This window comes from Corvus cornix, chromosome 21 (genome assembly GCF_000738735.6).
Source record: "Corvus cornix cornix isolate S_Up_H32 chromosome 21, ASM73873v5, whole genome shotgun sequence".
NCBI lineage: Eukaryota > Metazoa > Chordata > Aves > Passeriformes > Corvidae > Corvus > Corvus cornix.
In genome coordinates this window covers 1,018,161-1,039,732 of record NC_046350.1, presented here as the reverse complement: position 1 = coordinate 1,039,732, position 21,572 = coordinate 1,018,161, and the positions used below count along the sequence as shown (strand labels likewise).

Here is a 21,572-nt window from a genome sequence, read left to right as displayed (position 1 = left end):
TTGTGAAAACTGCTGCTGGTGTGTCCCCATTAGTGTCTGTTTTTCTATCTCACCAGGGCACATGGTGGAGCAAGGAGGAAAGAGCTAACAGAAGTGTGGGATAAGGCCAGGCAGCCTGAGTCATCCATGTAGGGTCCAGCAGGGACTGCTGAGCACCTGCTGTCTCCTGGCCTTTCAGCATGTGCTGGGCAAAGCCCATTTCCTCAAGCTGATCCCTTGGATCCTCCCCTTACAGGCTCTGCTTTCAAGTTAGCCCTACTGTGACCTGAGATCCAAGTGGATTTTTCCCTTCATTGGGGTCCAAATCAAAGCCACACCAGGGCTGCTTAACATGGTGTCTCCTTAAGTGGGATGTTGAAGATATCCATATCCAGAACATGGTACTGTGTCTTCTGTCCAGGTGAGCCACTTGCATCAGGGCTGAGAGCAGAACCTGGAGAAGACACATGGGTCTCATGGGGATGGAAAAACATCCTCAGAGTCCTGTGCTGTGGCATCAGAAGGGCTGCTTGATGGCATGAGCCTGTGGGTGGCAGGGCGGCTCCTCCCCCCCGACCGCGGACCTCCTATCCCAGAGACAGGAATGAGAGCCGGCGGCAAGGGAGGAAGTGGGAAGGGAGAGGACAGGAGCTCTGAAAGGGAGCGGGAAGGGAGGGGGCAGGAACCTTGCGAGGGAGATTCGGCAGGTTTTGGAAAGCACTGCGTTTGCACAATTCAAGTGGCCTGAAAGGAGCAGTAAAAGAAGGGGGCAGGGCTGGGCAGCAGCTGCCGGGCAGTGAATGTCCCCAGCTCCTTTTCCCTTAGTCTGCTCTGTCACCTGCCCACAATTAGCCACGATTTATCACCCCAGAAGTCTGCAATAAGTCAATCTGCCTGAGATTGTCTAGCCCTTCTGTTTCCAGAGAGCAAGTCTCCTCTTTCCCATGGATAGGTGATTAGGAGGCCATCTACCCTTTTGTGTGGGATGAGGGTGGAGGAGGCTGCTACTTCCCTGCCATCCTGGGCTCTCAGGCTAGGCGAGACCAGCTGTCCTCACTGCCCTGATTGTCCTGCTGGGCAGTTGCACTGCTTGTCACTGCCCTGCTGGGCACCAAACCCTGGTTGGCAGTGAGGCCTTTGTAATCCTTGGGGTAGAAGCAGACAATTTGGGGATGTATGGTTCATTGTACCTTGCAGGAGAAGGTCCAGTCAGGCTCCATGTCAGGCAGGGTGCAAAGCTCCCTCTGCTCCTCTCTCCACCCTTTTACCCAACTTGTTTCATGCTTCTGTACTCAAGACAAGGGTCTTGGACAAATATCTGTCTTCCCCTTGTACAGAGAGAGATCATCTGGCTGAGCCTCATGATGAAGCCATGACTCATGTGAGGACAGCTAGGCTCAATGAGGATGCTGGTGCAAAATGAGGCTGTGATGAGATGCCCTCTAAGTCCAGCCTTGTGTGTCACTGAGACTCAGTTTCCACATTTTGTTGATGTTCCCTGCTATAGAAAAGCTGAGCATAAAGACTGATGAAACAGGTCCTGACAGGACCAGTTTAGGGTAACTGCACTGGCAAAGGCTGCCCTGTCCATTCAGCAGGGCTCCAGGAGCCAGGCTTTTTGCATACCTCTGTTTGTGCATCTCTGTTGCAGGCCTTGTCCTGTACTGTGTATGCCCTTTCAACAGCTTGTCCAAGGTATGTATGATGAAGGTAGGATGGTTTGCTCAGGTAGTAGAGAGCATGGGGAGGGAGGCTTAGACTTGCTGTTCTGCTCTCCACCCCTCCCCATCCCCCTGCCCAGACTTTTACATAGTGCTGCTTAGAACAGCAGAACTTTACACCTTGCGCAGCTGCAGACTCCTGCCTGTTGCAGCTTGGATGAGAGGGTAAATGTTGCCCAGGCTGCTACAGACCCTCCAGCCCTTGTAATATGCTCTTCCTGCCTCTGAGGGGGACCAGGCTGGGGGAAAGCCCTGCCTGTCTGTATCTCTCCTCTCCACACAGAAACCCTGTCCATGGGGATGCTTCTTATGGGCCCTGAAGGGACTAGGCTGGGTTTTGGAGGGCTCTGCATACCACACGAGTCTTCCTGTTCAGGCTCCTGAGGCAGGAGCTGAGTCATCTCAGCAGGAATGGGATGAGCAGCAGATGTCTCTCTGTACTTCATGTCAGTCATCTGGCATGTGTCATCTGGCATGGCCTGTCTCTGTGCCTCACCCCTAAAGAGGTGATGGGCATATCCAAGGACACACAGGGTGTTGTCTGGTCCAACTCAGGGCATGGATAAGCAGCGCGCTCCAAAATTCCATGCTTTCTCTGCCATACCTCTAGCCCAACCCTCCTCCTCCCCAAAGCCTGCTCCTCTGCAGCTACTAAATTACCTCTTGCCTGCAGGAAGGAGAAGCCTTGAGCTGCCTCTGTTATCACCACAAACACCATGGCAGCAGGAGAGGATGGGTGGTAACCCTGACAATGCCAGTAAGCAACTTGTGCTGTGCAATGTGACCAGCAGCCAACTCATCCCACCAGGTAGACCCTGGGGCAGTGACTCACAGGGGTGTCACAGCCAGCGTGGTCCAAACTGGTGTGTGGGAATTGCTCATGGTGCTTGGGGAAGCATTGCTGATTGATGGGATGAGTGCTCTTCTGCTGATTTTATTTATGGCAGCCTCCAGGGAACATGTCCAAAGCTCTGGTTTTTCTGGCTTGTTGGTTCCCTGCCTCTTCCCTGCTGTCATATTGCAGACACAATCTGTGGTTAGTGTCCTGACCAAGAACTTGGAGCACCTCCTTCCTGCTTCTTCCTCCATGAACTGGTCATGAGGTGGGTGGCCTTCTGTTTTCATGAAGCTGTGTGTATCCTGACCTGTCCCGTCCCATCCCGTCCCGTCCCATCCATCTGCCCATAGCTGTGGTTGCTACTGGTGGCTATTAGCTGTGACAGTGACATTTAGTAAATCCTATAATGGGGAGGCCTGAATGGGAAGCAGAGAAGACCCTGAGGTACTCTCACTATTGCCTCTGAAAAGGCAAATTGCAATAGTGGTAGGAAAGGACACCTGGAAGAAGGTGCAAACACCAGCCTAGCATGACTGGTAGTGTCCTGTCTGCCAAGCTTTCCCTCCCCAGTGCAATCATGAGCTTCTGCCCTTGATTGGTGGCTCCTGGAGCACCCTGAGGGTGGGGGGCTGCCTTCCCACTGCGTGTCGTTCAGGTGGATGAGCTCCAAATCCTACCCCCCAGGCCCTGGGTTCCTGCACCAACACTTCTCCATTCCAGGGCTTCTCTTGTTCAAACGTTCAACTTGGTGCCTGAAGATGAGCACCTGAAGATGAGCACCTGATGGGTGGGGGGGGTCCCAGCCTGGAGCTGGGCAAGATGCAGCAGAACAAGATGAATGTCTCACCCCTGAAAATTCCCAACCCATTTCCTGGCCATGTCCTAGTTCAGAGATCTCTTCCTGTGTCAGAGAGAGGTGGTTTCCTATGAATCCACAGAGAGCTGGGCTGTCCCTCCCAGGGTTCTGTGGCAGTAGTTGGAGGCCATCTTCCCTTGTCCCAAGGAGGGAGGTGGTTAGTGAAGCCTGTACTGGGAGGTCCTGGGTGGGTTTTCAGCATGTGCTTTTGACACAGGGCACAGAAGAGAGAAGTAGCCACATTGTTTCTAGTGCCATTTGATCCAAAGAGCCCAGGCAGGGACAAAGCCCGCCAGAGCTGCTACACAGCCGCACAGGGTCTCTGGTTACCAGCACTGCCTGCCTTGAAACAATCCCAGTGGGGTGAAATGCATTCACCAGGGTGTGAAACCAGGCAAGTGTGAGTGGTTCCTCTCTCTTCCCCAAAATAATGTCCCCAAAGGGGAAACAACATCAAGGTAAAGTAAATCACTCCATCCCAGCCTGCTGGCTGGATGCATATCCTTGCTGGTGCTTGGCCCTGGACAAGGCACCCAGGACCTGAATTCCCTGTTGGGCAGGCTGAGCCAGCGCATGCAGGCAGTCATCCTTCCCCATCACTGTGGACATTGGTATTTGATTTATTGCCTCTTCAGGAGGAACTCTTAGACTTCCCTTTGGAGCTGGAGGCAGATCTGAGCAGCTGTGTTTGGCATGGCAGGGTCTAGTGGTTAGAGCCAGAGACGAAACGGCAGGACTCCTGAGCTCATTACTGTAATGAAGCTCAGGGAATTGGTTGTTGCTTATGGAGCTTTCCATTTAAGGAGGCCAGACTAGATGATGGTCCCTTCTGGCCTTAAAACATATGAAGCTACAAATAACTCAGCCAATAATTAGAAATTTGAGTCTCATTCCTGTGAATATTACAGGCTTGCTGGACTAGAAGCTACAAAGGCTGCACCGAGCTTTCCTTGTGTTTTAAGAGAAGTCATTTCCTGGTGGTGGTCCCCTGAGCAAATCCCAAGACTGATGTCATCCGCGTTGGTATGTAAGCACATGCAGGTAAACGACATCACTGTGAACTTGTGTCATGTCCAGCGTCATCTAGATGTGGCAAATAAGGATAATAAAGAGGGAAAAGTCAGATTTCTCATGATCATATCTCCTCTGGAGTGTGAACTGACTTTGACATCCCTATCCCATCCCGCAGAGCATGGGCAGAGCCTCCAAAAAGCAAAAGTGATGCTTGGTAAGAAAACTTGGAGGAGAAAATGCTATGTTGTCAAACATGCATCTTCACCTGCTGGTCAGGGCATATCTCTGGGGGTGTTTTATATCCCTAACATGTTCTATCATTGTTCTTGGCTCTGTTTCCCATCCTCTTCATTTTATTACTGCTTTTTACTTGGACAAGTTTTACTGATTTCAGGTCAAGTCTGTGTGCAGGGTAACCCTGATGTTGGGCATATTTGGCAGCATGGGTGAGGAAGTCAAGAGGAAGGTGGAGGACTCCTGTTTTTCTCAGCAACAGGTTTGTGGCCACCTGAGCCTAAATGGAACTGTGGGGAGAGGTTTCATGGCAAACTTTGGGAATTTATCACCAAATACGATTAGGAAGTGCTGTTATCCCAGTTTTTTTATACAGCCCCACTCAGTGTTGCCTGTATCATCTCTCTTTTTCTCCTTACCTTTGCTGTATGTTGCTTGGTTTCACATAAGACATTTCAGACTTTCTTCTTTGTTTTTTTTTAACCCCTATCCTTGCACATATCAGTATTTCTTCTTTCCCTACCTGGCTGCAGCAACAGTTCCAGCGCTGCCAGGAGGACACTGCATCCCTAGCGCTAAATCCCAGACCTACCACTGCCTCCTCTGCCTTACAGACTGGGCTGAGCTGGTGGAGGCAAGCTCAGAGTCAGGATATAAATCTGTACTCAGCAGAGCTTGGCTGATCATAACCAATATCTTTGAAAAATATAGGGAAAGGCTGCAGTGAATCAGAAGACCGAGTTGCTCTCTTCTTCCACCAGCATGTACATATGCAGCCTCCAAATGGGAAACAGCCATGGAAAAGCATATCCCTTGGGACCAGAGTAACAAGTCCCAGGCAGAGAAAATGCACAAAGGGAGGAAAAGGGGGTGGCCATGTTACCAAGGGGGTTCACTCCACAACAAACAAAAAGGTGTGACGAAACGCTGGGTTGCACACATGTAAACAGCAACCAGGGGTATTTCCTTGAGCAGGACCTGAATGCTGGGGCTGAGAACTCAACAACTCAGCATTGCACCACAATGGATGGGTTGGAGTCTAGTCTGTTCTTGTTTTCTCAGTTAAATGCCATTTTTGAAATGTATTGTTTGTATTGTTTAATCTCTGCCATAAACTATGTGGGACACGTCATGAATTAGTGCTGCAGCAGACGCCTTGGCTTGGGAAATTTTCATTTCTTGAATAAAACTCCTTCCCCTTATAATTTTGTAGCTTTAGCACACACATCCCTCTTTTGGATCTAGATAGCAAGGGTAAAAACAGGGGTCACAACAACCACTGAGAATCTTTCATTCATATCTAAAAAGACCTGAAAAAGACCTTCCTATTCATGTCAAGAAGTCTTCCTGAGAAATCCTTTCTGCATTGTTTTTTGCTGACATCTGTACTGCCCCAGGTATGATTAATTCTCCTGCTCACAATAAAATGCTTCTCCTTTACCTCTGAAGCAGTCTGCCATTTCACAATTAGTTGGTAAAACACACCATGCATTCACCTTAAGCAGCAATGAGAACCTGGCCAGCTTTGCTCCTGACAGCACAAGGGAGATTTGCCCTCGAGGGAAAACAGCTTGGCACTTTTAGCTTTCTGATGAACGATGTTCCTGACAGAGTTCAGAGGTGTTGGAGAAAGTGGTTTAGGTTTCTCAAAGGGCTGGTTGTTCTTGGGAGGCTCTTCCTAGGGTCTGTGAGGCTTCGGGTGGGCTTGGAAGGGTGCTTTTCGGAAATCACTGTGGGCCCTGGATCCGACTGATCCAAGTGCAGCCCCCGCCCATCACTGTTTCAGAACATATCTCTCATTCCTGCTGCCTCAATTACTGCAGCAGATCCCTTCCCTGCCAGAGCCCCAAGACACAAACTGACACCTGCTGATCAGGCTTGGGCTCCTCTGGATCCCTGGGGTGCTGTGGGAGCAAATGGACTTCTGCCAACATTTCCACCCACACTAAGGTCTGCCCCACAGTTCCCCCAGGGATCTGGGGATCCTTCCAAAATGAAAGCCAGGCATGGATACTTTTGTAAGAGGAGAGAAGGTGTTGGGTAGCTTGGGAATGCTGGGGTTCTACAGGGTGTTTGCTAGCATGTGCAGGATTAACTGATGATAGTGGAGAGCAATGCTGGTGCCAGGGTTAGGACAGGCTGGGCTGAGACCAGGGTCCCTGGAAGCCTCGTAACTCCTTGTGTCCAGGACAGGTCTGTGGTTCTTGTGCTGGGGTCTTGAACTGGAAAGCCACCCTATAAATGCTGCTGCAGGGAGCTCTCGGTCCTCACACATGATGATAAAAGCTGCTTGTTTGGAGCAGGGCTGTATTCCCTCCACCAGCTCCTTGGGGTGATCAATGTGCGGGGGGAGTTAGGCAGGGTTAGTGCCTGGAGGCTGAAGCGTGGGGCTGGGCTGGGTGGGTGCAGCCTGGCTGGCAGTTTATGGCTTTTGTTAGTGGCAGAGAGCAGGACCTGATTATCCAGCATGTGTGCAGCCAGGGTAAACTATGAGCACTGGCTGACCAGCAGAGAGTGTAAAGCTCTCCTTATGGAGCCCAGCGCTCTTGTTAAACTTTAAGGCTCGACTTCTCATCAGCTGGTGCAGCTGAGTGTGCAGCCTGCTTGCAGGAGAGGCGCGGAGGGACAGAGCAGCAGCTATGTCCCACCACAGAGCCCCTGGGATGGTGCTAATCCTGGTGTCTGGGCCTCCCCTGGGAGAGATTGTCAGAGGGATACATAAATGAGTAGCCCCATCCCATGTGGTGACTGAACTGGGATCCCAAATCTACCTTTAGTCCAGAAGAATTTGGGAAACCACCAGTGAACAGAAAACCAAAGCTTTCTGAAGCCATGGAGGGCTTAGACTCACTGATCCTTGTGGATCCCTTCCAACTCAGCTTATTCTGTGATTCTGTTTTTCCAGTGATATTGGGGGCTCTCTCTAAGGTGCATCTCTCTCTGTGCCATTGTAACCTGCCTTTATCACCAGTAAAGCCCAGAGTGGCTGCCTGCAAGGGTGCGTGTCTTGGCTGTGTATTTCCTGCCCAAGTTTGTCTGGTCAATTCCTAAACACCAGCTCTCCAAAGGAGTGATTTTTTTCTCTAGATAAGGCACGCAAGTTCCTATTTTAGAAGCACAGAGAAGCTCATACAGACTGACAATGCAACAGGGTTCGGGTAGGGTGGTATGGCACCACTGATGGGATGTGGAGAAAGAAACCTGGAAGCAGAAAGAGCTGGAACACAAAAGATTGAAGACAGATAATAAACCTGCAATGTGGTCTGGCAACAGGATAGGAGACAATGGTATATGCATGGATGCAGATGGAAAACTCATGGCCCACTGTGCTGAAAAATCTCAGGAGGGACCAGTGTGTTGGCTTCTGGATACCTCATTGCCAGGGTGAGACTGGAAAAGAAGGACTGAGGAGGACCCAGCCTGGAGGGGTAGGTGAAGGGCCTTCTGGAGACAACCTGCAAAGGGAACAAAACAGCCTTGGCTTCCATCTCACCCTGGTCTATTATTGCAGGAGCAGTTGGTCTGAGAGCTGTTGCTCCACTCCGTTTTCTTGGGCTGTTTTTCCCCAACAACTGGATGTTTGCATTCACATCTCAGTCCTTGTTTAGGCTGGGAGACTGGATGATGACAAGGGAAGTAAAACACTGACACTGCTGAGCAGAAGGGGATGAAATCTAAGGTAGTCATAAAGAACTGGACTCTTCCAGACTCCTTTATCTGAGGTTTCTGTGAACTGCAGTGACATAATTAATATTTTGACTAAAGGGAGCCTTGAAAGACAGATGCTCCCTCCTTGTCACAGAGCTGTGAAGACACAACATGCAGCATCCTCTTGTTCCTCTTTAAATCCCTGAGGGAGCTTGACTTATCCATGTGGCCCCATTTCTACTGTCCTTACATTTCTAGTGGGAAAATTGATCAAAATGCTTTCTTCATGAATTGCAAGTTCCTGCCACTCTTTTTCCAAGTATCAGAAAGGAGGGGGAAGCATAAGCATATGGCATAAATCCCTTGTGAGTCCCCTACCTGTCCCACTTTTAATTAAATGTTGTTAAATTATCCTGTGCTTCAGCAACTTGGTGGCAGAAGCTGGTGTCTGGAACAGCAGAGAAGATCCTCAGGCAGGGTTCAAGGGGAACATGGGGTTTTTTTGTAGTGTAGACCTCAGTTTAATATCCTGAGTTTTCTAAGTTCTTGTTTTGTCAGGAAATATAAGCAAGAGGAAAAAATAAAGGTGAAAGGCCAGCTTTTCTGCATAGCTGGTATATAGTGAGCAGTCAGGAATGTCTCTCACTGTGCTTGTGGTCTCTGATGTGGAGCTCTGCAATGCTGCTTGCTCTGCTGTCCCACCCCAGGTTTGCAAACCCATTGGAAATGGCTGGAAAATGGGTTGCAGTAGCACCCTGAAGGCAGGAGTGGGTGGTTGGGGTCTCACTTCTTGTCTTCACCTCCCTGGAGATCTCCAGCATGGCCACCATGGCCTGAAACACATGCTACCCTGGCCATCAGAACCCTGTATCAGTGTAAGTGGCCCCGTATCATAGCGTATTGAGCCCACCATCCAGCTGGCTCCTTGTCATCCCCGTGCCCATCCCTGCAGCCGCCCCAGGGCAGCTGCTTCCTCCCAGGACTATTTGGGGTGTTGCCGTGGGAGGCTTAGCAAATTCCCCGGGGCTGTGGCTCTCCAGGAAGCCAGATACCAAATCCTCTTCTCTTCCCAGACCCTCCCAGAGCCAGAGCCTTGCTTCAGCATCTGTTTATAACTCCTGAAGCTGGCCAGGCTGTTTGGTTTGGGATAAAGCACAGTCTCGCAGGACTCCTCCCTGCCACCACAGTGGCACACAGCCGCTTATCTTCCATGACAGAACCTTTCCAAGAGCCCTGGGAGCTGGGCTGCCCACACTGGCCCCAGGAGGCGTGTGCCTGGGATGGGTGTGGGAGGAAGACAGCAACACCAGCTGGGTTTAATCATCCAGGATGTGCTGGGGAGCTGGGTGGGATGGCTGTGGTGGCAGGTGCTGGTGCTGGAAGCAGGGAGATAGCCCGGGAATGGATGTGATGTGGGAATGCATGTGGGGAGAGGTGTGGAGGAGAGCAGATTCTGGCCTTGCTGGGCATGGTGGCCACAGGAAAGTCTGGGTGTCAGATTCCAAGCAGAAGGAAATTCCTTTGGAACCAGCTGAGTTTGGGGAGGGGCACTAGGCCTGTACCCCAGCACTCCAAGATGGCCCAGGAGGGTCCCAAACATTTTGTGGGTGACTGGTCAAGCAAGGCACTGGCCTGGCTGCTCACCCACCAGCTTGAGGACCTTGTGCTGGGGTGCTGGGGCCATGAGGGGAGCATATGCACATGGGGACATGGGCTGCTCTGCCCCTTCCCCTGTTCTGCCCCATGGAGAGCTCTTCCATGCGCAACAGCAGCACCACCAGGGGTGCTCCTCCAACAGGGAATGCTGATGTCCAGGGCACAGTGTCAGCAGGATGGACACAGGATTCCACCAGCACAGGGCTTGAGCTTCATGCCTGGCCTCTGTTCTGGCCAGCTGACCTTTGAACCAGGCTGGGGCTGGTCTCCTCCCTGGGAAAGCATACGGTGCTTTCCATGTGGGGATGGACAAACCAGGATAAGCCGAAGGGCACACCTCTGCTCATTGGTGTCACTGACACAAGTAGCCTCCTCTGCTCTCCAGATGTGGCTGTAGCAAGAGCATGGTGGCCCTACTGCCTGCACAGAGGATGCTGTCAAAGCCATGCAGCCCTGGGTAGCTCCAGCCTGTATCTGCCATGCTCTGTGCACTATTGCTGCACTCTCAGACCAGCAGCACAGGGCACAGCCTCCGAGCACAACGTCCACAGGCAGCAGGCTATGAAATTCCCTCTTTTCCCAGGCTGGTAAAGGAACGGTGACTGCCTCCTATCACACACTATTAGCATGGTGTGATAAAGGCAGCTTCCTGACACTGGAGCACTTGCTTTCATCTCTCTCATGAGTTTATAGACAATATTAGCATGAAATCTATTTTAACCCTAGACGTTCTGCTGTAAAGCTCCAGCCCTCATCCAGGCATGACACTGGGCCAGTACCTGCATGATGTAACGTGTTTATGGGGAAAGCAGAGCCCGAGGTCAGCTTGGACCTCCTGGAGGAGGGTGAGAGTCAACAAGCATTCACTTGCAGGTAAGTCACAAAACCTGCCAACACCTTTGCTGACTCATCAAAATTGAAAAGTTTTTGAGGAGAGAGTTCAGTTTTCTGCATTTCTGATGGGAAGCAGCCAGAGGGCCAAAGGAGATGTGCCTGAACTCTTCCAGCCGCCCACCTTGCTGAAGGCTGCATGCCAGAGCCTGGCTCCATCATGGGGAACTTGGAGATTTCTAGGTCTGGGTCCAAATCATGGTGAAACCAATACTGGCACATCCCAGTGCCCCAGGGAGGGGATCTGCTGCCTCTGCAGAGCTCTCCTCGCTCCCACACAGCTGTTAGTAGGCAGCTGAGATGGCTCCCAGAGGGCAGAAGGTGAAGTACCCGTTTCTCCTGAGCTGGACAATGTTCATGCAGTATCACTGGGGTGGGTTCAGCCCTGCTCCTGGCAATTCTCTTCTCTACCAGGCCTTGTAGCTTGTCTTGCTCTCCAAAGTCATTGCCTTACTTGATCCACGTGATTCTGTGCTTCCACAGAGCCTCCAGATTACACCCTGCTGGAGTCCACTTCACGTTGGAAGCACTCTGGATAAGCTCCTCTCCTTGGATAATGTTTCTTTGCAAACCTGGGAGACTTCTTTCTGACAGAGCACGTCTGAAACCTCCAAAAACTCCTGGGCTTGTTTTGCAAACCTAAGATCTGAGTTTGCTAAGATATGCCAAGGCTGGGGGCTCTGCTTGTTGGACACTGAGGTTCCTGGAAGACTTGGCTGAAGACATACTTCTAGGACCAGATAGGAGATATTTGTCTTTCTAAATCTGCCACCATCTGCACTCACACTGTTCCCACTGGCTGAGTCATTTATGTCTTATTTGTAATTATTTCACCATGTTTGCAGACTGGGGGCAAAACTGTTCTGTTCATGCCAAACACAGCATATAAGGGGCCAGTGACACGTCCCCTCTCACTGCACAGCTGCTCTCAGCTGGAGGGAACAGCTGGGCTGTAAACCCCAATGCAAACCAGGGCAAGGGATGCTTGGACAGCCAAGGCCTCGGGGGGAGAATGAGGTATGGAAGGTGAAGGTGAGGTTTGCTGGGACTGGTCTCTGTGGCCCTAAAAACCTTGAGCTGAAGATTATTGGTGCGAGACTGGAGCTTGTTATGGAACAGGTCATACAGACAAGGGACTGGAAAAAATGCGATGACTGGGAAACTGTGCAGGAGGGTGAGAGGGGAAAAAACCACAAAGAAAATCCCATTCTGGCAAAGTGGGCAGAGGGGAGACTGAGGTCTGCTGGTGACAGAGGCAAAGCCTTCCTACAAACACCATAAAGAAGAGATTTCATTGCATCCTGTACACGAAATCTCCTGGCAGGGCAAGCTGAGCCCTGCATTTGTCATTCCTTTAAAATTCTATTCTTTGTCCTTCTTTCCATGGTCTTCTTTTTCTTTCTCCAGCACTGAAACACGAAGACAGAAAGACATAGCTGAAATCTTGCTGCCTTGTAGGGGTTGGGGAGCAGAGTGTGAGAGGACAAGGATGGTGACCCTCTGGACTGTTTCTTCTCCAAAGTTTGGTAGCAAAAAAGGGGCAGAAAATGAAACAACCCCCAACATATCTTTTTGCCCCACAAAACAGTGCTTTAAAATCAGCCAGTCTGTGGAGGAAGTGTCCACAAGCTGCACCCCTTCTGTAGAGACCTGCAACTGTTTGGTAACCACAATCTATCGCCTCCACTGGTGACTCATCTGCACAAATGTCAGTCTCTCCCATGGAGGTGTTCATACAGTTCCTTGCATGACAAAGTGCTGGTCTGGATGGCCTCCAGATGCAGCCATCCATTACATGTCAAAAAATAATCCTGCTGCTGAATAACCTCCACCACAAACCCAGAGGAAGATTGATGCCTACTTGCAAATAAAGGCAGTGATAGCATAGCCCATGTTGAAGACCCAGCAAGAACAACCAGGTTGTGCCAGGGTTGCAGCAAGAAGGTCACAGCAGAAGGACCACAGCCAAAGAACACAAGGAGCTAACTGGTATGGGAACTGATATGATGCTGAGAGAGGTCTGAAAAGGGTCATAAGGTATTTCTGCAGGGTAAATCCTCCCTTCTTTTCCCTGACAGGCATTTCCCAAATCCAGCTCGATGAGAGGCTCAAAGTGGCAACAGCCCCAAATCTGACAGAGCCCAAGGAGTGTGTGGACAACACTCTTAGGCACAGGGTGGGATTGTTGGGGTGTCCTGTGCAGGGCCAGGAGCTGGACTCAATGAACCTTGTGGGTCCCTTCCAACTCAGCATATTTCATCATTCTGTGATCCTCCAAGCAGCTCAAGTGGTAGAAAAATGGATCAGAGCATCAGATATATGGGACATCTCCAGTTGTGTCAAGCAAGTCATGCCAAGCAGGCTGGGAGCAAGGTCCTGTGGGGTCAGTAAGCAGGAGCATCAGGTTTGAAGCAGGCAGAAGCGGCCAAATCCTCATGGGGAAGGGGGTCTGAGTTCATATGGGAGAACTGGGAAGATGAGACCACAACTGTAGAAAATTCAAGGAGCTCAGGGCGGCGTGTTTGTGGAGAGAAAAAAAGAAATTCCTGAACCATCAGGAGTAACTGAAGCCATGTCCTGAGCCACCTGCAGTTGGGCACTTGGAGATCAAAAAACAGCTGTGAAGTTCAGTGGCTTTGTCCCCAGACTCAGTTGACTGCAGGGACAGGATTCACTGAGCATGGGTGCTGGGACACTGCACTGTGACAATGCCAAGCAGCTATTGCACTGATTCTGAACAACAAATTGAGGTACTTTCTGCCTTGGGCCACAAGCTGCTGGGCTGGACTGTGCTGTGCATCAGTTCTGTTGGACCAGGAGGTGGAAAGCACCTTGGGAGCACAGTGAAAAGCTCATGGGGGTTTTTCACAGAGCTCACGTACCAAAGGTCAGTGCTCCATTTTGGGCCTTGACCAAAAGGTTCAGATGACACTCAGATGCTCTTTCTCCTACATCTTTGCTCAGACATGAATCAAGTGTAAAACGTTGGAGAAATAAGCCTGATGGTGTTCCAGGGCTGTTATTTCAGTAGCTTCAGAAAGCACAAGGCCAGCAGTACTGTGCAAAGATGGGGCCATGTGCTAACCAGACCTCTCCTGTCAAGCCAGGCCTTCTCCAGGTTGAATCACAAGGTGTTTTTAGGACATAAATTGGAAGAGTTAGAGAAAGAAAATGCATAATATTAAGCTAAAGATGATAAAATCCAAAAAAATTAGGACTGTAGGCCTGTCTCTCCTCACCCTCTCTGCTGTTCTTTTAGCACTCAGTCACCTTGTGATAATCCCTCTCTGTGCCCCTAAGAAATCTTGCTCTGCTGTCACCTCTGAGGCCAGGCCATCAGTCTATTCCCTGCTTCTCTCAGCATATTCACAGCCTTTCCTCAGCCACAGTCTCCTTTCCTGGAGATATTTTTGTCCCAATCATGTTTCTCTCCACCCTTCAACTCTGTCTTACTCTCTTTGCATCAGTGTCCTGTGTTCTCCCAGGGAAGGACAAATCTGCTCTTGTCTTTCCCTTTTTCAAGTGACATGAGGGCAAAGAAGCACAACAGATCCCCTCCATCACAGATGAGCACCTACAGGTTGGCGCTCTGGAGATGATTAAAGCTGGGACAGGAGGAGGGAGCTTTCAAGACCTGCTGCCTTTGGTGTGGACACAGTGATCTAAAGAGATCTAAGTGCAGTGGGACATGCTGCCTGCACCAGCTGGAGTGGGTGCCAGAGCCTCCAGCAGGCTGGGGGGAGGTGGGGCTCTCTTGAGTATGGAAGGGCATCTCAGATACCTTAGAGCTGGTACAGGACCCTGCAAGGAGCAGGAAAGTGGCTCCAGCAGCCAACATCATCCCAATGTCTCTGTGAGCTTGTAGGGATGCTGAAGGGCAGTGGAGGGGAGCTCTTCCCATGAAACCTCTGAGCACTCCCAGCATGGAGGGCACAGTGCATATGTACACGGGGGCCGGCTAAAGAAGACAGCCATGGTCACCATGACTCTCTTTTTGTGGCTTCCTGCATCCCCGGCCTCCAGTATTTGTACATCAGGGCATTAATTCAAACCCAAACATTTCTGCCCTTCCCAGATTTCTGCAGCCCATTCAGCACCTTCCACCACTCCTGCACCACATGTGCGATCATCAGCTTTCACCTTATTACTCACCACCCAGCTGAAGGAGATCTGGACACCAAGCCCTTAGAACTTTATGCCTTTATGAACTTCCTACTTCATAAACCTCTCCGAGTCATTCTGTGCCTGCCCGACATGTCCAGAGTGTCACTTTATTTCAGAGCTGTGCTGGAAGCACCCATACCTGGGCAGGGGTCCTACTCCTCACCAGCAGATGCAGACACTACTGCTCGTGGTTTTTTTAAGGAAGGGCTCTTTCTAATTCTCACTTTTTATTTTGAAACTGCTTACAGCTGTTCCCGTATTTTAAAACATTTATAGACCTGTGCTTAAAATACTTGCAGGGACTCTCAGGAGCTGCCAGTGCAGCGCAGAAGAGGTTCAGGTTTGCAAGCCCTTAACTCACCATGAACAACGCTACTTGTTCTTTTAAGTTCGGTGCTGGAATGCTTCAAGGTGTTTAAGCAAGGCCAAGGCCAGGGCATGGGAATGCTGGTCTTTACCAGGCTTTGCCTTTAATTGCCTCCATGCCTGCACTCCCCTGCCCCCGCAAAGCGGAGAGGTGGGAGCTGCACAGATGGCCGAGGTGAAGGGGAGGAACTGAGCTCCAGCCCTGGGAAAAGCAAGACAAAGTGTAGGGGGCTTTGCAAACACTTGGCACATGATAAGATGTGGCACCGATGCACAGAAGCAGTCCCTGGTTATCCTCATAGGCAAACCCATCAGAGAAGAGCTGGAAGAGGGGTTTACAGAGCCTGAAGAGGACCAGGCATTGTTTGGCTGAGATGCTGAGCTCCTACCGGTAGCACTCTACTCTCAGAAGCTGCTGCCTCCCTGGGCTGAGGTCATTAAAGATGTCAAAGAGCTGTTTTTAACAGGAGGGGTTGTTCGGCTCGATGCCTGGCTCTGCTCCAAAGGGAATAAAATCACAAACTCCCTGTGTGCTCCACATGCAGCTGCAGTGTCCAGCACTGGGGGCTGGGGGTACGACAGTGCTGGCAGAGGTGTTTTGGGGGGACAGAACAGTCCCTGAATTTTTGCAGTCCCCCAGGGTCCCCATGGACCCAAGGTCATGCTGCAAGGTGGAAGGTGGCTGGAGCCAGGTTTGGAGCAGCTTTTGGCTGCAGCTCAGAGGGTATGGAACCTGGGGAGTGCTGGGTGGTGCTCAAATGCAGCAGAAGGGCCCTGGGGAGGCTGAGGGAGATGGGGGGTTACTGGGTGGCCTCTGGAGAAGGCTGGTCTGCAGACCCTGGGGAGATGGTGGAGAGCAGAGGGGAAGGCAGATGGGAGAGGACCACGGGAGGGGTAAGGGTAATTCCTCCTGCCCCGTGGATCCCAGTGGGAGGACATTAGGATGCTGGTGGTGATCCTTGGTGGCCAAAGCCACCCAAGCTTTTGACCATGGACTCTGTGGGGTGACCTGTCTGTGCTGGCAGTTTTGCAAGATGGACTTGGTGTGATGAACACAAATCCTGGATGAGGAGAGAGAAACCATCTGGGGAGGGAAGAAGGATGCAGGGGTAAAGAAGCAGGGGCCCTGGCAGGATGGGGCAGCCCTGGGACACCCCAAACTGCTTCTTGCAGGGTGGCTGGTGTGTGAAGGGGAGAGGGTACAGTGGAGGGGACAGGGACAGGCCGGGGGGCAGGGGGGAATGCTGCCCTGCACCTGCAATAACAAGCTCTGGGCACAGGGCCTGACAGCAGGATGGAGGCTGAGCTGGAGTTACAGCCCCCATGGGAGCCCCTGGTGGCTTGGTGCCCAGGAAACACCTTGGAGTCAGCTCCCTCTCCCCCCCAGGAGCACCAGGGCATGGAGGGAGGTCCACCAGCCCCACACCTGCCTGGCTGGGAGCTTGTGTCCCCTGCTTGGCTGCCCCTGTGCACCCACTCTTGCACAGCCCTCAGGATCCCCTCTCCCATGAGGAACACCTGCTTCTAAAATTCCTGTTTCCCCCTGTACTTCAGGGACTTTATGTGTGACTTTGACCCCGGACACCTTTATGCCCTATCTATTCCCCCCCCAAATCTCTCTGTTACATGTAATGAACTCTGTCCACAGCTTTTCCCTGCCTGCCCCAAACCTTTTTCTGCTAGCCACCCCCAGCATGAGTTTTGCCCCCCAGTCCAGCCTCCTTGCAGGGCTTAATCCCTCCTGCTGCCCTCCCTGCCCCAAATCCTGACCCTGTTTGCTCCTGCTCTAGCTCAGCAGGCATTGCTCCCATCATGGCCATGTTGAAACCAACTCATTCCACACCTTTCTCCCAATGACTCCCTCTCTTCCGTCTCCCTCTGTGCTCCCTGGTTTATCCACCACCAAATGTGACCTTCTGAGAGCGTGGGGGTTCATGTTACTTCAAAAATTCCCCCATAAGTGTATGTTCCAGGCAAGTTCCAGGGACTGTTTGCACCAATTCCCTAAAAGCGTTTACACTCGCATACCCCAACAGTCTGGCTATTGCTTCTCCTGCAACTAACTGGTAAGATGCAGGTTAGGTGGAAAGAGCAGGAAGTTAATGGGATTTAGGAGTTAGATCTCACCAATGGGACTTGGGAGCCTAGTCCAGAATATTTACTTTAAGTAAGGATGGTCACAAAGTGCAGATTGTCCCAAGCAGCAGGGGCTCTCCAGGTCCTAAAACCAAGAAAGTCCAAGTCAGGAGCCACCTGTGCTGCCTAGAAGTGGGGAGATGGAGCTGGGCAAAGCTTTTGCTTTCCCCTTCATGAGGACAAGCAAGAGGAGCAGGGGAATGTGAGAACTGATTTGTGCAGCAAGTCCATGCCAAAAATGAGATGTGTCCCTTCCCTCCCTGTGGCAGCTTGTCTTTGCCATAGGAGATGCTGGAGATATGATGAAGCTGGGGAAGGTCAATCTGCTCAGGCCAGGGGTACCCCAGATGTGGAATTAATGGGGGATGCTACTCAGTGTCCCCCCAGCATCTCTTCTTTTCTTTTTTCTCTTTTCTCCTTTTCTTTTCTTTTCTTTTCTTTTCTTTTCTTTTCTTTTCTTTTCTTTTCTTTTCTTTTCTTTTCTTTTCTTTTTTCTCTTTTCTCCTTTTCTTTTCTTTTCTTTTCTTTTCTTTTCTTTTCTTTTCTTTTCTTTTCTTTTCTTTTCTTTTCTTTTCTTTTTTCTCTTTTCTCCTTTTCTTTTCTTTTCTTTTCTTTTCTTTTCTTTTCTTTTCTTTTCTTTTTTCTCTTTTCTTTTCTTTCTTTTTTCTCTTTCTCTTTCTTTTCTTTTCTTTTCTTTTCTTTTCTTTTTTTCTCTTTTCTCCTTTTTTCTTCTTTTCTTTTTCTCTTTTCTCCTTTTCTTTTCTTTTCTTTCTTTTCTTTTTTTTCTTTTCTTTTTCTCTTTTCTTTTCTTTTCTTTTTCTCTTTCTCCTTTTCTTTTCTTTTCTTTTCTTTCTTTTCTTTTTCTTTTTCTTTTTCTCTTTTCTCCTTTCTTTTCTTTTCTTTTCTTCTTTCTCTTTTCTTTTCTTTTCTTTTCTTTTCTTTTCTTTTCTTTTCTTTCTTTCTTTCTTCTTTTCTTTTTCTCTTTTCTTTTCTTTCTTTTCTTCTTTTCTTTTTTTTTTTCTCTTTTCTCCTTTTTTCTTTTCTTTTTTCTCTTTTCTCCTTTTCTTTTTCTTTTCTTTTCTTTTCTTTTCTTTTCTTTTCTTTTCTTTTCTTTTCTTTTCTTTTCTTTTCTTTTCTTTTCTTTTCTTTTCTTTTCTTTTCTTTTTTCTCTTTTCTCCTTTTCTTTTCTTTTCTTTTCTTTTCTTTCTTTTCTTCTTTTCTTTTCTTTTCTTTTCTTTTTTCTCTTTTCTCCTTTTCTTTTCTTTTCTTTTTTCTCTTTTCTCCTTTTCTTTTCTTTTCTTTTCTTTTCTTTTCTTTTCTTTTCTTTTCTTTTCTTTTCTTTTCTTTTCTTTTCTTTTCTTTCTTTTCTTTTCTTTTCTTTTCTTTTCTTTTCTTTTCTTTTCTTTTCTTTTCTTTTTTCTCTTTTCTCCTTTTCTTTTCTTTTCTTTTTTTCTTTTCTTTTCTTTTTTCTTTTTCTTTTCTTTTCTTTTCTTTTTTTTTCTCTTTTTCCTTTTCTTTTTCTCTTTTTCCTTTCTTTCTTTTCTTTTCTTTCTTTTCTTTTTTCTCTTTTCTCCTTTTCTTTTCTTTTCTTTTCTTCCTCTCTTTGTCTTTGGGCTCCTGCTCTGTGGCTTGAGGCCACATCACAGCCCCTTGAATTGCTGACACACAGACTGGGCCTGCTGCCACTTCTGCTCCTGACCCAGCCTTGTGGGCAGGAGACCTCACTCAGAAAGGCTGAACATAGTTTGTCTGCCCAGTAACCTGGCAACTGCACTAATGCATGTGTGCACATAAAACATCCTCCTGAACCAGAGCCAGCACCCACCAAGGGCCATATCCCCTTACATCAGAGACATGCTACACTCTCTGCATTGCTGCTTCACCATGGGCCATGCTGAAGGGCAAAACCTGCCCTGTGTTTCTGTCTTCTTCCATACATGTCTTCTCCTCACCCATCTGTATACTGCACCCCATATTGCAGTGGGATGCTCAGAGGTGAAGGAGGCTCTGAACTTAGAGGGGAAGGGGCTCAGCTTGGCCTTGTTACCTCCGAGAGGCACATTCACTATTGGGAATGCCCCAAATCAACCCACCTGAGAAATGCATCTCGGTGTTAAAACCCAGGGCTGGCTCACTGCCACCTGCCTGGCCATCAGGAGAAGAGGAGGCTGCCCCATGCCAGGGAGCAGCTCCTGAAGTGCTGTGGAGTACATGCATGTGGGGTAAGATGTGTTCCTAATGACCCGGTCTGTGTGCTCAGGGCTGAGCTCTGCTGGGCTCAAAGCCTCCTAACCTTGTGTTCAGCCTCTCAGATTTTTAGAAAAATGTTCCAGTGGTAGACAGTGAATCTGAATATTCTAAGGCTGATTTGACTTTTCTGGAAGGGTCTAAATCTGGCATGTCAGATAAAATCTGCAGTGCTGGAGAGAATGTTCATGCTTCCCACCCAGCACCTCTGTGAGCTGGGTGGCATTTCGAGGAAGGCTTGGGGGCTGCACTAGGGCAAGTCCCTTGAGGAGGAGACAGGAGGAGTCATCTTGCTGTTTGAATTTGTGTCTTGCTGCTCCAGAGGTTTCCTAAGACTGGAGGGCACAGGGAGGGAGGTGAAAAGAGAGAGGTGGTTGATTTATAGCTTACCATCTTCTCTGATCTTGATCGCCCTTTTTCTTGGGAGTCTCTCTTATCCAGACATGGAGATGGGAGGAGGGGATCTGTTTCAGAGATTGCTGAACTCTGGGTGTTTGCTGTTTCCTGGAGATCTTTTGATGTTCCCTTTGCTTTAAAACATTTTCAGTGGTAAGTTTCTCAGCCTCCCGCTGCACCTCGACTCTCGACATCGGGACACGATCCATCACAACTTACCCAAACAATCTCCAGCAAGGCGAGACCTCCCCATCTCTGGGGCAGAGAGGCAATCTGTCCCTGCAGGACTCAGCCTGATTTCTGGGGCAACTCAGCCCAAGACCCTGGGCTGCCACAGGCTGTCCATTGCTTGTTCCCTTCCAGTGTGGAGAGGAATGGCAGGTGGCAGGGCAATGCTGAGGGAAGGCTGCACTGCAAGCAAAGAATGAGCCTGGCGTGAGCTTTGATTGAATGGAGCCCAGCACAATGGCATCAAACAGGATGAAAACCACCTCTCTGGGTAATAGGCTTGTACCATTAACTGAGTCCTATGACTAATGCTAAATGTTTGATTTAGGACTCGCTGGAGGAAGAAGCACAAAAAAACCCCTTTCTGGCCAGACTGTGAAAGGACTCCAGCTCAGATGATCTCTCTTGTCCAGCATGTGCACCTTGTCAGCCCTAGTAATGGGCATCAGGTCTGTTATTAAAAGCCCATCAAACAATCCTTTTCCATAAATCTTTTCATAGCACTGTCAGTTAATAAAATTGATTTTGTTTAACTGGTGCCATTTTCCAGAAGAGACAGGCCGAAGAACAACATTGCCTGTAAAACAATCTGTTTTGTTCTGTGAAAGTAATTAGTTTTTCTTGGACTTAATGTGCTTGGGGGTTAATTATCCCAAAACTGCTCATGAACTCTCATGATGTGGGGATATTTTTGTGGAGCTGCTGAAGGTGCCAGTTCTTGCAGCAAGGCTCTTTGTGACTCTTGATAATGTTCATTATTTTCCTTAAATTATCAGCTTAGTGGCATTGTGTGCTTGCATGAAACTTTTCTTTCACAGCCTGCCCCCAAAAATTTCTCTCCTTTGTGGTTCAGACCTACAGCCTGAGAGCACCTGGGACCACAGGCAAATAAGATTTACTTGTCTATTACTGGTTTAATCATGATTTTCATGCCAAAGTCATAATTTTGCAGTGGGATGAGTTGTGACTTATCATGGCTCAGGCTGTCAGTGATAGCCTGTCCTTACAGCAGTCCCAGACAGCTTTTTTGCAGCGAAAGAGGCCACAGAGGGAGATGCTCCCAGGCTTTGTTAGTAGCAATATTCTTTTCAAGCAGATGGTCTGTAAAGGTGAGATCATGTTAAAGATGCTGGAGGTTGAGCTTCAGCTTAAGAGGAACTTTTGGGCAGAAAAAAGTGAAAACTCCTGAACTTTCACC

General features: G+C 49.3%; 1 long non-coding RNA gene across 1 annotated transcript in view; it reads left to right on the top strand.

Moving 5' to 3' along the window:
- The first annotated feature begins 1,948 nt into the window (after positions 1-1,948).
- The window catches only part of LOC109146371, a 41,351-nt gene continuing 21,727 nt past the window's right edge, over positions 1,949-21,572 (top strand). The window contains exons 1-2 of the long non-coding RNA XR_002048340.3: positions 1,949-2,803; positions 4,303-4,904. This is a non-coding gene — a long non-coding RNA (uncharacterized LOC109146371). The remainder of the gene's footprint in view (positions 2,804-4,302; positions 4,905-21,572) is intronic.